The 17,364-nt window shown below is 42.5% G+C and overlaps 1 protein-coding gene across 1 annotated transcript in view; it reads left to right on the forward strand.

The window, feature by feature from the left end:
- VGLL1 (vestigial like family member 1) overlaps positions 1–17,364 on the forward strand; it is a 286,608-nt gene that overhangs the window by 154,598 nt on the left and 114,646 nt on the right. The gene's annotated exons all lie outside the window — the stretch shown is intronic.

A 17,364-nucleotide genomic window follows, 5' to 3' on the forward strand; every position in this document is an offset into this window, starting at 1 on the left:
TGAGATATTAATTATAAGGAAGAGTTTTTCTTTTAATTAAAAGGCTTATATTGTATTTCTCCAACAAGTCATTTCTTGTGCATTTTTTTTACTATAATGGGCTAGAGTATACAAAGACCTGAAAGAAACAATGGAGTGTATATTCCTGTGTGTGAACTTGGAATTGTCCTCTGACTTCAGAACAGAAAGGGTTCTGAAGCCAGATCCAGTCACATTGCACTATGGGGAGCTTAGATTCAAGATCAGTTCTGAAAAAGGAAACTTGGCATCCAGTAGGGGAACAGCAGCAGAGCAACCATCCTGACTGTCCATGGTCAGTCAGACAATCATTCCCAAGGACCCTGACCCTCCTCCCGCCTCTTCACCCAGAAACCTTGCTGATCTTTCTGTTAGACAAATTTGGTCTCGGCACATTATAAAGTTCAGCATAGACTATGAGCTAACCTTATAGTGGTTTGTTTTAGTTTGGTTTTAGATTAATCAAAAAAGTAACCCAGAAGGGTTTTTTGTTTTATGACTCTTAGAGAATCTTTTAAGCAGGAAGAGCCACTTAGATTCAGAAGGTTCAGTGTCTGTAGCACAAAAAGCTTCCTCATAACCTTGGAGAGCGCCACAGAGCGCCAGGTCTCTAGATCATTGGAGAGGCACAGATGGGCAGTTCTGATTTACTTCATTCTGCCAGAGATATGTTGATGGCTCTGTGAGCAGAGAAGGGGATGGATGGAAGAAATGTCTGAGAGATAGAATCAACAAGATTTTATGTCTAATTAAATGTGAGGGGTGAAGGACAATGAAGAACTAAGGCTGATGGGAAACTTCCAAATCAAGACAGATCACTATACCAGAATTGGGAACATTGCTTTCCTTACATTATTGTGCTCAGTTATCACATACTTTTCTTTTTTTTAAGCAATTGGGGTTAAGTAACTTGCTCAAGGTTACACGGCCAGTTATTTCTGGGTGTGGTGCTAAATATCTGAGCCCAGATTTGATCCCCAGGTCATCCCGACACTGGAGCCGGTGCTCTTACTCCCTGAGCCACCTGGCCGCCCCTTATCACATACTTTTCAAAGTCCAGCTCCAATGCCACCTTCTTTAAGAAGACTTCCCTCATCCTCCCCCCAGAGTAGTGACCTCTCCCTCACCTGAACTTGGAGCCCTTTGTTTAAGGCAATACTATATTTTCATGCTTAAATGAAAAAGTAGCTAACATGTAGTGCTTTTAAGTTTATAAAGCACTTTGCACACATTATTTCATGCAATCTTCTTTCACAGAAACTGTTTTAGACCAATAGTGTATATATTATTATCCATCCCAATTTGACAGAGGAGAAAACTGAAACTCAGGTAGGCTCAATGTCCCATAGCCAATAAGTACTGTAACCTAGGCTTTGTGGGAGAAAGACTGGAGAAGGAACTGAGCTGAAGAAAGGGGAGGAGGGTTTGGGGAATTGTGAAAAAGACTAGAGATTGAATTTGGAGAGAAAGAATCTGGAAGGATCTGAGAAACTGGAACAGGAGAAGATGGAGGACATAAGCTGAAGAAGATACATTAGAGCTCAAAGAGAAGGGCTGGAGGAGATGGAGGAGAAAGAAGAGCAGGACTCTAGCCCAAGAAGGAAGTTGGCAAGAGAAGGTAAGTAAGATTATGAAGGCTTGGGCAAGAAACTGAAGACGTTAGGGAAACAGGAAGTGTTTTCATTACTGTTCTCAAAGGTGGAGGCTTCAGAAAAAAAGGGTAGATTTTAGAAGTGAACAGCAGGATAAAATAATTATGTCTGAGAATGGGATATGGATTTCTTTTTTTTTTAAAGCAATTGGGGTTAAGTAACTTGCTCAAGGTTACATGGCCAGTTATTTCTGGGTGTGGTACTAAGTATCAGAGCCTGGATTCGATCCCAGGTCATCCTGACTCTGGGGCCGGTGCTCTTACTCACTGTGCTACCTGGCCACCTCTGGGATATGGATTTCTTGACACAACTTAAAACACATTAAAGGAATGAAAGTCTCCTGGTCAGGAATGGAATGCACCTAACAAGGGGGGGGGTAAGAATACATACATACATACATATATATATATATATATACATATTTAAAAAATTTTTTGTGGTAGCAAAAAAATTGAAAACAAAGTGTGTGCTCACTAATTGGGAAATGGCTGAATAAAGCTCTGTCTTGGGCCATTTTCCTTTTTTGTTTACACTATTTTCATGATCTCATGAGATCTCATATATTCAATTATCTTCTCCATTAAGATGACACCTAAATCTCCATAACCACCACTCATCTCTTTTATGAGCACCAGTCCTACATCACCAGCTACCTGCTGGATATCTCTGTCCCATACACACTTCAAACTTAACATGTCTAAAATATAACTCACTATCTTCTTCACTTCCCATCCCTTGTGGGAATTATGTCTATCTTTCTGTGACCCCCTGAGGTTTTCTTGGCAAAAGATACTGGAGTGGTTTGCCATTTCCTTTTCCACCTCATTTTGCAGATGAGGAACTGAGGCAAACAAAGATTAAGTGACTTGCCCAGTGTCACACAGCTAGTGAGTAAGGCCAGATTTGAATTCAGGTTTTCCTGATCCCAGGCTCCATAGCAGAATCATGTTTTTAAATGCATAAAATAAAATAGAAAATTACAAGGAAACCAACTGTATTAAAGTACAGTTATTAATTTTTTTTTAAGTTCACAGACCCCAGGTTAAGAACCATCTTGTATTTGGATTTTGCATAACACCTAACTTGCACTAAGTGATTTGGAATGTTTGCTGTAAAGCCACATTGTGTCTTCATTAAAAATCCTTGCTAGTTTCTCTTTCAATTTTCTGATGAACTTAATTTTTGAACTGAGTTATTTCAGAAAGGGGTACTGATTCTAAAAGTGTGTGTGTGTGTGTTGTTAAGAGGACTCCTGAAGTAAATCAGAAAACAAAAGTAATCTGGAGATGAAAGGAGAAGGCATTAGCAAAAGTGGGACTAGAAAAGGTAAACTAACAGGCAGAAGTAAGGGGACAGCGCATTCCAATCATGGGAAGACAGTGCAAAGGCATGAGATGGAGTATCAGGTTCAAGGGAGTTCCAGGAGGCCACTAAATTGCTGGATCATAGAATTTGTGTAGGGGAGGGAGCTGAAAAAAAGCTGGAAAGGTAGGAAGGGGCCTAGTTATAAAAGACTTTACAAATCAAAAAAGAAGATTTTCCATTTGTATATTTATATTCCTGTTTAGTACTACTCACTGTAGCAAAGCAATCTTATTACTCCTCTCTAATTGATCTCCTGTCAATCTCACCACAGCGCTGCTCCAAGTCTTCTCTTGTTCGGGCTCCCATGCCACCCACTCTTTCCTTCCACCTTTTTGGTTGGACTGCCTCACACTTAAATATTGAGATCATTTGTAGAATGTTCCCTCAAATACTCTCCTCTTCATCATCTCCCTCTTTACCTCCTTCTCCCCTATCTGGAATTGTTTTCCTGCTCACCCCCGCCTCTTAGAATTATTGGCTTCCTTTAGGACTGAACACAAGTGCCCCCTCACTGTGGATCAGGGGTAGGGAACCTATGGCCAAAGGATTTGTTCTGTGAGATTTGGATTCAGTCAAAGGGATGCACTTGAGGACCTAGAGGGCCACATGTGACCTCAAGGTTGCAGGTTCCCCACCACTGCCCTGGATGTTTACTCTTTTCCTGGCCCTCTCACCCAGTACATTAACTCCACACCTGTGGCCCATTCTGCCGATTGGTCAGTCCCTCCCCAAACCTACATCTTAAGGAAAGTGCCCCAACCAAGCATGTCTTCATTTTTCTTTGGACTTCTTCAAAGTGCCTTCTCCTCCCTCCCAGCCCCTCCAACTTTATCTTGTTCTCCTGGTCTTTTCTGGTGGGATTTAGATAGAAAACAACCTGAGCCAAGGCATCAGCCTACTGGTAGTTGTTTCTATTTAACATTTGGCAGACTACTCCAAGTTTTTTGTGTTTCAGTGAACCTGACACATTTTTGTAGCCACGGTAGCAGACTGAGAGTACTTGGACCCCCCACTGTATATCATCCCAGCTTACAGTCCCCAACTTTTAGAGCATGGACAAAGCATTGAACTTTGATGGGGTGATGATAATGAGGAGGAAAGAGTGGTAGAGAAGAAGGAAGAGGAGGAAAATGAGGAAAAGAAGGAACTGGTTGTTGACAAGTGATGAAAACCTCGAGGGAAGTGACAGTTCCATTTGTTAAAAGGAAAAAGAGGAAAGTTTGACATGCACCCTAGATTTTTAAAGAGCAGATTTCGAAAGGTTCAGAGAGAGAATAGGTAGGATCCCATAAATTAAAATTCTATAGGGGAAGGTAGCCCAGGAGAGAGGAGAAGCTCTCAAGAATTAAATACTGAAATTACAAAGAGAAACAATTTAGATGAGGGGGAAATGTGGAAGCTGTCCAAAGAGACCAATGTGACTGCCTAGGAATTCATCAAACCAACTTAGATTTTAAAGACATGTAATGAGAGGAAGGGCAATGAACGGAGAATCAATACAAAAGCGTGGTGTGGTCCTGTAAGAATAACGTCAGGAGCGCTAAAGCTTAGAATTAAGAGAAGATAGTGGGGAAAGATAAGGGAAACAAAAGTGAGGTTTGTTAAAAACTAAATTGAGGAAAAGAAGATTAAATAAGGGACAGAACAATTTCCTAGGATAGATGGAAAACCCTGATAGATAGACAACAGAGAGAATACAGACCTATTTAACTTTTATTTTGTTTCTATTTTCTCTGCCAGAGAAAACAACTTTTCTATTAGAAAAGACAGAATAAAAATGGCTAAAGGAAGTTGAAACCCAAGGAATGTGGGCATATTGTAAGTGTAAACTTTGTATAGACTCTGGGGGCTTTATCCCAACTCCCATCTGTACTGACCACATGGGTCGATCATTCAAACATTTTCTCCCTCAGGGTTCTAGGAGTTATACCCAAAGTGTTGGGGGTATCGAAAACTATCAGCTTGAGCAACCATTCTAGTGTATTCTCCCCAATATAAATCACCAGTTATAGTTAGTACCTCTCTTCTACCACTGATTGAGCCAGTGATTAGTGCTCTAGGATCATTTAACCAATCAACATCAATTAGTTTTTATACCAGGGTATTTACCAAGAAGGAATACTAAGAAGAGAAATTACAGAGCATTTCTACACCACCGCCCATGGGTACCATCTCCCCTAGACCACCTTGGTCCCTAGGGAAAATGGGCTCAAAGTTAGAACATCCATCCCACCAAGGTCACTCGCAAATAACCAAAGAACAGTCAGTCCTTTGCAGATAGTTTCTAGAGATTGCCTTGGTGCACCAGAATCAATTGCCAGCAAACTTCGGTCTAGGATCCAGTTACTAGACCTCCAGTGACTCATTCTCCCAACCTTTCAAAGCTCACAAGACCACTGTCATCTCCAATATTATTTCACACAAACACTGGGAAGGCTAGACACAACAAAGATAAAAGCACTGACAGGGCCGTGAGTGTATGGGCTATACATAGCAAGAACCCAGGCAGAAAACAAATCTTTGTGAAACACCTACTGTGTATAAGGCATAATGTAAGTGCTTTCACAAATATTTATCTCATTCGATCCTCACAACAGTACTGGGAGTTTGGTGCTATTAAGATCACCATTTTACAGTTGAGGAAACTGAGGCAAACAGAGGCAAAGTGACTTGCCCAGGGTCACCCAGCCAGTGAGTGTCTGAGGCTGGATTTGACCTCAGGTCTTTCTGACTCCAAACCCAGAGTTGTATCCATGTGTCATTAATTACTTCTAGGGGCAGGCTCACCAAATACACATGCTCCCATGAGCCTTCATTGACTGGTCAGTTTGCCATTGCATAAAGAAGATTCTTGTTCAGGCAGGGGCTGGACTGGATAACTCCTGAGGTCCCTTCTACCTCTGAGATTCTGAGTTCTGTCTTGGGATGCCAATCTAGTCCTCTTTCTACTCTAACACAATTGACTAAGCTCACTGTGTAGAAAATAACTCCAGCTCTGTCCCAGGGAAAGAGTGATTGAACCCAGGAAAGCTTTGACTGTGATTTCCTACTCCTAAATTAAAGGTGCATCAAACTAACTTTTAATTCTACAGATGTGGATGGCTCTCAGACCAGCAGATGAGTCACTGTGTGGGAGAGCAGAAGATTCTAGAAAAAGCTCATCTGCCGCACTCATCAAACCATATCTCTGCCAACTGTGAACCCTTCCGCTGGGCTTTCTTAGTGCCTGCTCTACCCAAGGATACAGCAATTATATCTAACTACCAGAGTCCTGGGGAAAAAAACAGCTCTCAAAGACAAAATATGCTCTTTAAAAAATGGGACACTTGTCCTCCATTACTGCATACACCTCTTTGGGCTGTAAAAATACAGTGAAATTGCTTTCTTCCTCCCTGCTACATATGCATCTCTTCTCTTTTCCTCTGATTGCCAAGTAAAATATTACAGAAGTAAACAGATGACTGAATGAGACTCTGAGAAGCCACTCTCATCCTAACCAGTGTTCCCTTTAATTGTTTCAGGTTGTAAGCAGACAGTCATATTTCCTCAGCAATTCCCCCTTAGGGGGGAAATGGAGCCCCAAAAGGGGAGGCTGCAAACACCAAAGAACACCAAGGTTTGTTCTGTTTTCCCTCAACCATCCTTTGATAAACAGAAACTGAGCTCAAAGGGATTGCTGTCCAGCCCACACACACAGCTTAGTGGGAAGGTTACTATCCCGCTGTGTGATGAAAGTCAACACTGCCTCATGTGCCCTTATCACCTCTTCCCTGGACTACTGCAATAGCTTACTAATTAGTCTCCCTGCTTTTCGTCTTCTTTCCCTGATCTGCCCTTCACCCAGGTGCCAAGCTGATGGTCCTAAAAGACAAATCTGACCACCCCACTGCCTTACTCAAAAATCTGTGGCTGCCTCTTTTATTTAAGATAAAAGACAAAATCCTCAGCATGGCATTTAGGGCCCTCCACAACCTGGCTCTTGAATACCTCTCCAGACTTACTGAACATGATTTCCCTTCACAAATTCTTTGTACTGGCCAAACTGGCCTAATGACTGTTCCTCAAACTCGTCATTCCAAACCTCTTGTCCAAACACCTTTGCCCATGGCTCCCCTGTGTCTGTAATGAGCTCCTTCCTGTTGGTCAATTAGAAGCTGTAGATTCCCTCCAGGCTGAGCTCAGGTGCTGTGAGAAGTCTTTCCTGATTACCCCTAGTTTAGAGTACTCTACCCCCCCACCAAATGGCCTTATATTTCCTTACTTATATATGCATTGTGTCTCACAACAGCATGCAAACTCCTAGATGCCAGGCAGTGTCTCATTTTTGGTCCTTTTCTTCCCAGTGCCTAACTCAGTACCTGGCACAAAGTAGGTGGAGTTCTTAAGGGCATTGTGCTAAATGCTGGACTAGAGATACCTAGGCAAAAAGATAGAAGCCTTGTCCTCAAAGTGCTTAAATGCTATCGATTAGGGTGGTGACGGAAGGAGGATATATTTTCTGTTAATAGGTTCCTATAAGTCCTTCACATTTTCTATGAAAGAGAATAAAGTCTGTCCTGTACCCAACATATGTAAAGTTATGTTGAGTGCTTGTATAGGATGTTGAAGGTCTTTTCCTTTTATCTGTAGGGATCTAGACACAAGCTATACTCTGAAGAAGGCAGCTGCTGACAAAGTGAGTAGAGCCCCATGCCTACATGCCTCAGGAAGACCTGAGTTCAAATATGACTGCAGATACTTACTAGTTGTGTGACCCTGGGCAAATCCCTTCACCTCTGTCTGCCTTTGTTTCTTCAACTTTGAAATGGTGATCATAACTGCACCTACCTCTCAGGGTTGTTATGAAACTCAATGAGATCAGAGTTGTTAGAAAAAAAGGTGCTTCATATAGTTTACGGTAGGCACCATCTAAATGTTCATTCCCTTCTTCCCCTCTTCCTTCCCCAAAGTCAACTCTGGATGAGGGTATAATGAGCCAAAGAGAATTGTCAGCCTGGTTCAGTTCTTAAAATGGACTTTGACCTGTATAAAGCCAGAGCTTGGGACCCTGGGCCACAAGTTTAGGAAAACTCATGTTTTTAACAGAGAGGGAGGTCCAGTATATATCCAGATAGCTGAAGTCTTCCAGAGTTATTCTGCTATTCCTCTGCCAAATTTGTGATGCTTCCTGACCATCTTGCCTAATTCCTTCTTCTGTAAAATTCATGGGATCACAGAATCATAAATCTCGGGCTAAAATAAACCTTGGAGTTCTTTTAGTTTAAGTCCCTCATTTGACAGATGAGGACACTAAGGTCCTCTGAAAGGGAAGTGACTTGCCCGAGGTCATGTAGGTGGGAAGTAGAAGAGCTGGGATTGGAACTCAGGACCTGATTTCAAGGTCAATAGTACAAATTTTTCATTCTTTCCACTAAACCACAGTACAGTGTAGCACTTCTATTTCTCTCTGCACTGAATCTCACCCAAGGACTCTTATCATCTTGCTACCCTTGCATGTCCGGATTTCCTTAAATAGCTCTCTTCTTTATATGTAATGTCAATTGACCCACTTTATCGATTTGAATGAGGCACATCCTTTCACAACTACATTCCTGCCACTAGTTCCATCCCATCGAATGTCAATGCCACCTAACACAGACCAAATTGGCACCTTGTGTTAGGATCTTCAGTGTACCTTATGTATAAGCCATCCTTTTTGCTTTTGTATATAGACATGTGAGGCTATGAGTTTTATTGCTGGACCTTTTCTTGAATACTCTCTCCTGGGACTTACTGGTCCTCTCTTTTGCCCTTTTCCTTTGTTCTAGCTTCTCCTCTCTGTGATACCAAGTTGGGCAGTTCTCTGCAGTTCTGTATTGTGATGCCAATCCAGTCCTCTTTCCTTTCCTTCCCCTTTTCAATTTTAAGCACACTCAGTCTGATTCACAGGGCTACAAGAAAAACCATATCTTTGCCATCTCCCGAGAGATACACTCTTCCCTGGCTGAGAGCCCATCGTGCCTATATTTTTAAGCCATGGTCCAGAAATCAATCTTCTTAGCCAGCTGTTCACTTTTCAAATCTGTCTTTCTCTTTTTAATCCTCTATTTTCCGTTAGAAGTAGGGATGAAAACACCACCTGTGACCCTCAGATCTCTAGCTTTTTTGCCCAAGACTTCCTAATCCTTAGTCATGTTTTCTACATTCCCTTTGGTGATATCCTTGCATGAATCACAAGAAGTGAATAGTAGTCAACAGGTTGGACAAGTCTTAAGAGAATTTCCGCTGTATCCAAATACATGCATTGGCAAGAGAGCAGACCTCTCGACTATTTATGTTGGGTTGACATCTGCCTCAGTAACCCTCAGGAGAAAGTCACTAAGAACCGCCTCTGCTCTTCTGCTTTAGACCTCATGCCTTAGAACACAAGAAGCTGCTCCCTTCTTAAAGAGTCCAGTGGATTGCTCCCCCACACCTCCCACAGAAAACTAATTCTTCTTTGACTTTGCTGTTCCTTCTTCCCTTCCTTCTCTGGGGCATGCTCTTTAACCCCCCCAACCTTCTGATACATTCCTTACATTATCCCTCATGTTTTTTCATCTTTATTTTCTTTTTGAAACACCCCCCCCCCGAGGAATACTTCATCCTTCCCAATAACCTAAAAAGCAGATGCTCTATCCCAGGACAGAGATCACCTTGCAGTCTGTACACACAGGGCCTTGCACACAGAAGATGCTTAATTCATGTTTAGGGAATGAATTAATGTGTGCTCTCCTCCTCCTGGTTCTGACCCTTACCCAAGGCAAAGCCTGCTGTGGGAACAGTCATTGGCTTAGAGTCTTCTATGAATTGGGATGAATAACCTCCTTGGTCAGAGGGGACAGGAAAAACAGACAAATGAGGCGACACTGTGGTCAGAAGGTTCTTACCCAGGGAGGGGCCAGAAGGGTCAGAATGGTCATACAAAAGCCACAGTCAGTGTTAGTAACCTGAGGAGCCAGAAGAAGAGGATAGTATGTTTGAGGAGCTGTGACCTTTGAGCTAATAGGGAAAGGCTCAGAAAGTGCTGTAAGCAGCTTGTACCACAGTATCATAGCTACCCAACCCTCTGTGCCTAAGACCTCAGGCATCTTACAGCATAGACCAACTCATGAGATTTTCTCCAGGAATATACACAACTGAGGGGAGCCCATAGTTAGGGACACACAGGAAAAATTACCCAGGTAACTGGCATCTGTAGGTTGATCAACCACAAGTTTTTTGCTGGCTCAATGCTTGGCACGTAGTAGGTGTTTATTAAGGGTTTATTGATTAACTTGCTTTTACTTTCCATCCTTACCATCTTGTTTTATCTGTCACTTACAGGAAACTTCATGGTGAGAGAGTAGCTGATGTCTTGTTAAGGACAGCAGCTGCTATCTTCCTGCCCCCTGTAGCTCAGCTACCCTGAAGTCCTGATTGTGGTGGTGAGTGAAGAGGCATGATTCAGTGGGCAGGCTGAATAGCTTGATATTGGATAATAGCGAGTATCTGTGTTCCACGCACTTCCTGTAATTTACAGCACCACTTCCTAAGGGTACCTGCCTGTTTTTTATGCCCAACTGTGTGACGTTTGTTCTGCTTCCTCTAATAGAAAACAGCTCCCCTTCCTCCTGCTTCACTGGCAGAATTCTTCTTTAAAGAAATGGTTTTTTTTTTCCTAAGCAGTGGCAATATGTAATCAGAATCAATGTCAAAAATTTCTTGCTACTTTATATAGTTTTATATTCATTCTGTGCACGTATACTGTGCGTGGGACCAAAGTCCCAGGTCTAACTTCTCAACAGCCATAATTCCCATCGCCCCATGATGACTCGCATGTCCTCCCGCTGCCTGAGAGAACTGAGAGTAACAGGAACAGCAGCTACCCTGGGAAGAGGGTCCGGCTCTGTTATTGATGAGTGATTTGGAGCAAGTCCCTTCCCCTCTCTGGGTCTGTTTCCTCTTTTGTAAAATAGGGAGACTGGATTTAGCAAGCTCAAAGATCCTTTCCATCTCTGACCTTTTATGGTTCTCTGTCTTGGAATATCTCTGAATCCACTGGACATGTTCCATTTGGCAGAGAATATATCTGGTTTGGGTTTGCCCAGCATGTGGTGCTGCTGAACTATTGCCTAGTAGTATTATTCAGAAATAAAAGCATCAAAAACTATCTCTGCCTCACTTTTATTTTTAAGTGTTCTTTCTAACCAGAAACATTTGCAGAAAACTCCTCAGCTCTGTCCTTTCTTCCTATTAGCACAAAGCTAATGCAGACGTAAGTATATCATGCCTGAGCTACCGGCAATGGCTTCTCCATGGTCTCTCTCCTTCCCAAACATTCTCCACAGCTTCAGTCAGTCAGGCCTACAATGTGTCGGGCACTGTGGTAAGCCCTAGAGATACAAAGAAAGTCAATGGCAGTTCCTGTTCTTGAGGAGCTCATGGTCTAATGGGGGAGACAATATGCAAACAATTGTATAAACAAGATAGAGACAGGATAAATTGAAGATGATCAGAAGAGAGAAGGCACTAGCATTAAGGGGGATCAGGAAAGACTTCCTAGAGAAGGTGGGTTTTAGCTGGGACTTGAGGGAAGCCAGAGAAGGGAGCTCCCTATCAGAGGATGCAAAGTGGCCCAGTGGCCCACTGGGTCTGGAGTCAGGAAGACCTGAGTTCAAGTCCAGTCCCAGACACTAGCTGTGTGATCCTTGGCAAGTCCCTCAACCTCTGCCTCAGTTTCCTCATCTGCAAAATGGGGGTAAAAATAGCACTTATCTCCCAAGGTGATTGTTGTGAAGATCAGATGAGGTGTTTGTAAAGTGCTTCACACAGCTCCTGAAACAGGGTAGGTACTTAATAAATGCTTGTTTCCTTCCTTCCTTCCTTCCTTCCTTCCTTCCTTCCTTCCTTCCTTCCTTCCTTCCTTCCTTCCTTCCTTCCTTCCTTCTTTCCTTCCTCCCTCCCTTCCGTTCCAAGAGGGCTTTCAATAGGGATCGGATGCCCACTTTTCAGGACAGCTGTAGGGGGCTGTTCCTGTTCAGGTATGGCTTAGATTAAATAACTTTTTGAGCTCCTTACCAAGGCTGAGACTCCATGTTTCTATGCAGTGCACTGTACTAGGCACTGGGTGCCATGTTAAACAAGAATGCCCTTATGGTAGCTTTGGCCTAGTAGGGGAGATAAGACACAGAGAGATGTGAATGTGACAAAAATGATGCAGAAGCAAAGTACACAAAGTACAGTACATTGTGCCATAAGGAGGAATTCCAGCACCTGATTGTCTCAACAGCAGGTGATTGGGAATGGGCTGGGGTGGGTAATGATCATACCAGCATGGAGTGTGGGGCCTATCCTCTAGAGAGTTAGGCCAAAGGAGAGGGGTGGTGGGGCAGCAGGATCTTGGAAGGGGGGTCCTAAGGCTGGTAAGCAGCAGCATGGGTCTGCATAGAATTGTGAGGCAAAGAACTGGGACAATGATCATTGGGGAATGGGAGTCCCCCCCCCTTTCCTCCACCATGTCAGCAGCTGGAGCAAAATCTTGTTTGCCTCAAACTAGGTCTGGTAATGTGCTATGAAACCTGATTATGGAGATGGCTTTTAGCTGGGACATGGGGAATGAGGGGAGGCTTTTAGTCTTCTTAATAAATCCCAGTTTTCTTTGGCATGAATAGCACTTTACAGGCGCTGTAACCCAACTCCCATGTGGTGTGTTGTTCAGCCTGTGTGATGACAATACCTGAAATACAATCTCAATCTTTGAGCAGGAATTATGCAGTTTAATAACATGAAGTAAAGACAGCAGATTCAGAATTGGTATTTCCAAGGGAGTTGTTTCCCTGACAATTTTCTCCAGACACATATGGTTGGATCAACTGTGTATAAGCTAAAAAAAACCCCACACCTTCATTTTCATCTCCAAATGCTTTCTTTCTTAGTCGTCAAACTTACACTATAGAATAAAACATTGTGATAATTGCTTTTTAATACAATAAAAGACTGGAACCTTTCCCCATGACAGAAAAATGAGGGAAAATAATGGAATGGTGTCTTGGAATCTTTCTAACTCCAAAATAGCAAATGAGAGAGGGGTTCATTTATTCACTGAGGTTTCCTGCCAGAGTCACTCCTACACAGCAGTTAGTGGGGGGGGGGATGAACATTCAAGAGTTAGCTATAACTAGTTGGGGGGGGATCCGTTTTGACAATGAGAAAGGTTAATTACTTCAACCTCAACCTCTGTTACCACTGTTTTTAGCTTGGAAAGGTTAATTTGAGAAACAGATAAATCTTAAAAGAGTACAAGATAGTCATATGCACATTTCTATTAAACATGAACCAGCTAAATACATGTGGTTCTTCAGAATTTTTACTTATTCATGAGTATGGGGCAGTAAAAAGGGTGTTGGATTGGGAATCAGAGGACCCAGGTTTGATTACTACTAGCTCTGGTCATTTATCATTATGTATGACCTTGCCCAAGTCCGTTTCAGGGCATCAGTGTTCTCCTCTATACAATGGAAGTGTTAGACTAAATGACCTGTAATGGGTCTTCCAGATCTAAATCTATGATCCTATGACCACTAATAGAGGGTATGTGTCTGATTAACCAAGGACAGTGGGGTTCAGAGCTTCACTCTGTCCCTCCCCCCCAACACACACACACTGACCCCTACTCACACTATAAATATGTGTCATTGGTCACGAGGGGGAACAGGCAAAAGAACAAAGCTTAATGAGGCCACAAGCTCTCCAAAAAGCAAATTCTCCAGAGAGAATGTTTCATATACACACCATGCCAGTTCTAAGGTGTCTGAAGTTAGTAAAGTCCTAGGGGGCCAATGGACTATTCATCACAGTGGGGTTGCTGTCTGCTTTCCCATATTGTTCTAAGCTATAGTTTAGACTTTGGACTCCTGCTGCTATTTCTCACTCCTTTTGGTTTGGTCATAGCTCAAACCTACATTTCTGCTTTCAGTGATTTGCTCTCTTCACGGATCTGTGATTTTGCTTGGTGTAACCCTTCTTGCCAACATCAATCACAAACTTTCTGGTACTTAGGAGATGGCCTTTAAGAATTGCTGTGGCTAAAATATCAACTACACAGAAACCCACTGGTGATAAAATTATCTCTAACACATCCCATAGCCCGGAAAAGTCAAGTGACTTGTCTATGGTCATACAGTTAGTATGAATTTGAGGCAAGGCAGAACTTGATCATGTTTCACTTCTATCATCTTCATCATCATCATTGTTATAATTTCCATCAAAGACATCCCTAGCCATCTCATTCTTCTCTTTTTCAATGGAGTTCAGGTGAAAATGGTCCTAGAACAAGTTACTACCCTGCTATTATATATTCTCTTGGGTGGGCACAGGTGGGTAAGACCAGCTGGTTTTTTTATAAGTGAATAAAAGTAGTGTTCACCAGAGGACTCATTGAAAGCATCTTTAGGAGGATTAGCAGATAAGTTGGTGGGTGGGGATATGTACCTGGTGGCGGTGGTCCTTCATTCTCAAAGAGGACCTATGACATCTAGGCATTATATTTGGAAAGGCTTTGTCCTCCCATGTAGCTTAGAGACTATGGATATCTGGTACGGTGAGACCTACTAAAAATATTGTTCTTTAGTTTTTATGGCTCAAAGTTATATCAGTACCTTTATTGTGGGAAGCACTTCTGAATGTGGTAACAGTCTTGTTCTAATGCAGTGTGTTTGTGGAACTCTTAAGGATATGGCGAGGTCTCTATTTGCACAGTATATATCTTGTATGCATACAGTTATTTGCATGTTGTCTCTCGTTAAAAGATATCCTCCTCAGAGCAAGGATTGTGTTTTAGCCTTTCTCTATAATCCCAGTGCTTTTTAAATGCTTGTTGGCTGCCTGGCTGATCTGTTTTGTGGTAGTTTGAGACAGTGAGCTGCTGGTGTTTCAATCTAGCCACCAGGTGGAGTCTTACTACATAGTTGGTAAGTGCTGAATTTAATGTGGTACATAGTTCCTAATCTTTTCTTTCATAATTTGCACTGATCAATATGACCAGATTGCATAAGTATAACTTATCTATAATTTTTACTGGCAATGACCTGGTCCTGAATGGCTATCATAAATTCCTTTGTTTTTGTAGACAAATCTGCATGATTTGACCATTTGTTCAATACTTCATTGTTGATGTATTGTTAATTGAGCTCATTTGGATGTGGCCCACAGAAGGCCTTTTTATTCCACTCTGGGATCTTGGTCATTTCACAGTTTCTGTCTATACATAAAGTGCTCTTGGTCACATTTAATGCAAACTTATATATGTTCATCTCTAGCAGATTGCCCCCTCTGTCATCGTCACTCTCTCATTTATCTCCAATCTCTCCCTGTCTACTGGCCACTTCCCTACTGCCTACAAACACACCCATGTCTCTTCATCCTCAAAAAACCCTCACTTGATCCTTCCATTCCCACAAACTATTATTCCATATCTCTCCTCCTTTTTATAGCCAAGCAACTTGAGAATGGCCATCTATAATAAATGTCTCCACTTCCTTTCCTCTTCCTTTCTTCTTAACTCTGTACTTTCTGGCTTCTGACCTTACCATTTAACAAAAACTACTCTCTCCAAAATTACTAATGATCTCTGAACGGCCAAATCCAATAGCCCTTTTTCAATTTCTATCCCGTTTGACCTTTCTGAAGCCTTTGGTGCTATTGAATAACCTCTTGTCTCTAGGTTTCCATGACACTACCCTCTCCTGGTTCTCCTCCTACATAACTCATTGCTTCTTTTCAGTCTCCTTTGCTGGAGGTCATCCTCACTAATGGGGAGAGTCTCACAAGACTGTCTTGGGCCTTCTTCTCCCTCTATACTATTTTACTTGCTGATTTTATCAGCTCTCATGCTGATGATTCTTAAATCTCTTTACCCAGCTTTAACCTCTTTCATAACCTCCTAACTAACATCTTCAATTGCTTAATGGACATCTCAAACTGGATATCCTACAGACATCTCAAACTACAAAAACTGTATAGCTTAAACTGTACATCTTAAACCAGGATTCGGTCAAAAGGCCTCACTTCAGGATCTAGAAAGCCACACATGGCCTCAAGGCCACAGGCTGCCCACCCGAACTGTACAAAGATGGCCTCATTCTATCCCCCCCCCACCTAAGTCTCCCCCTTCCTAATGTCCCTATCACTGTCAGGGGCATCCCCACTTCTTCACTCTCGGCCTCCATATCCAATCTGTTGCCTAGTTCTGCCAATTTCCCCTCCACAGCATCATTCGTGTATGCCTTCTTCTCTTCGCTGACATTGACACCCCTGATCCGGGCCCTCATCACTTCACACATGGACTGTTTCAATAGCCTGTTTATTGTTCTTCCTACTCCATGTCTCTTCGTGCTTTAGTCCATCTTTCACTCAGCTGTCAAATTAATGCTTCTAAGGCACAAGTTTGACCATGTCACTCCACTATTCAATACATTCCAGTGGCTCCCTATTACTGCTAGGAGCAAACATAAAACCCTTTGTTTGGCATTCAAAGCCCTTCACAACCTGACCCTCTCCTACCTTTCCAGACTTCTTACACCTTACTCCTCCCCCTCCTCAAATACTCTGTGAGCCAGTGACACTGGCTTCCTTGCACTTCTTTTCTTTTTAATTTTAATTTTTTCCTTTTTGGAGGGGGTAGGGCAGGGCAATTGGGGTTAAGTGACTTGCCCAAGGTCACACAGCTAGTTTTTGTGTTAAGTGTCTGAGGCTGGATTTGAACCAGGGTCCTCCTGACTCCAGGGCCGGTGCTCTATTCACTGCACCACCTAGCGGCCCCCATTGCACTTCTTCAAACAAGATACCCCATTTCCTGACTCTGGGCATTTTCACTGACTGTCCTCCATGACCAGAATGGTCTTCTTTTTCATCTCCACTTCCTGGCTTCCCTGGCCTTTTTCAAGTCCCAGCTAAAACCTTACTTCTACAAAGAACCTTTACTTGTCCCCTTCCCTCTATTGATTATTTGAATTTATTCAGTTTATAGCTTATGTGTGTTTGCATGTTGTCTTCCATAAATTATAAGCATCTTGAGAACAGGGACTGTCTTTTGCCTGTCGTTGCATCCTCAATGCTTAGCACATACCTGGCACATAGTAGGTGCTTAATAAATGTTTATTGACTGACTACCTATTATCAGTCTTCACTATTATGCAGTGAAGTGATATCTGCTTTATTCCAAAAATATTTCTGCAAGTTTTTACCCTCTTAAGTATGTCCTGGGAGACTATTAATCTTCTTCCTTCTTTTTGAAGAGGGAGTATTAATCTTCCCTAGCTTCCTTGGGGTA

The sequence above is a fragment of the Petaurus breviceps genome, unplaced genomic scaffold, assembly GCF_028583685.1.
Source record: "Petaurus breviceps papuanus isolate PSGF00001 unplaced genomic scaffold, PetGlider_PUasm1.0 90881, whole genome shotgun sequence".
Classification (NCBI taxonomy): Eukaryota; Metazoa; Chordata; class Mammalia; order Diprotodontia; family Petauridae; genus Petaurus; species Petaurus breviceps.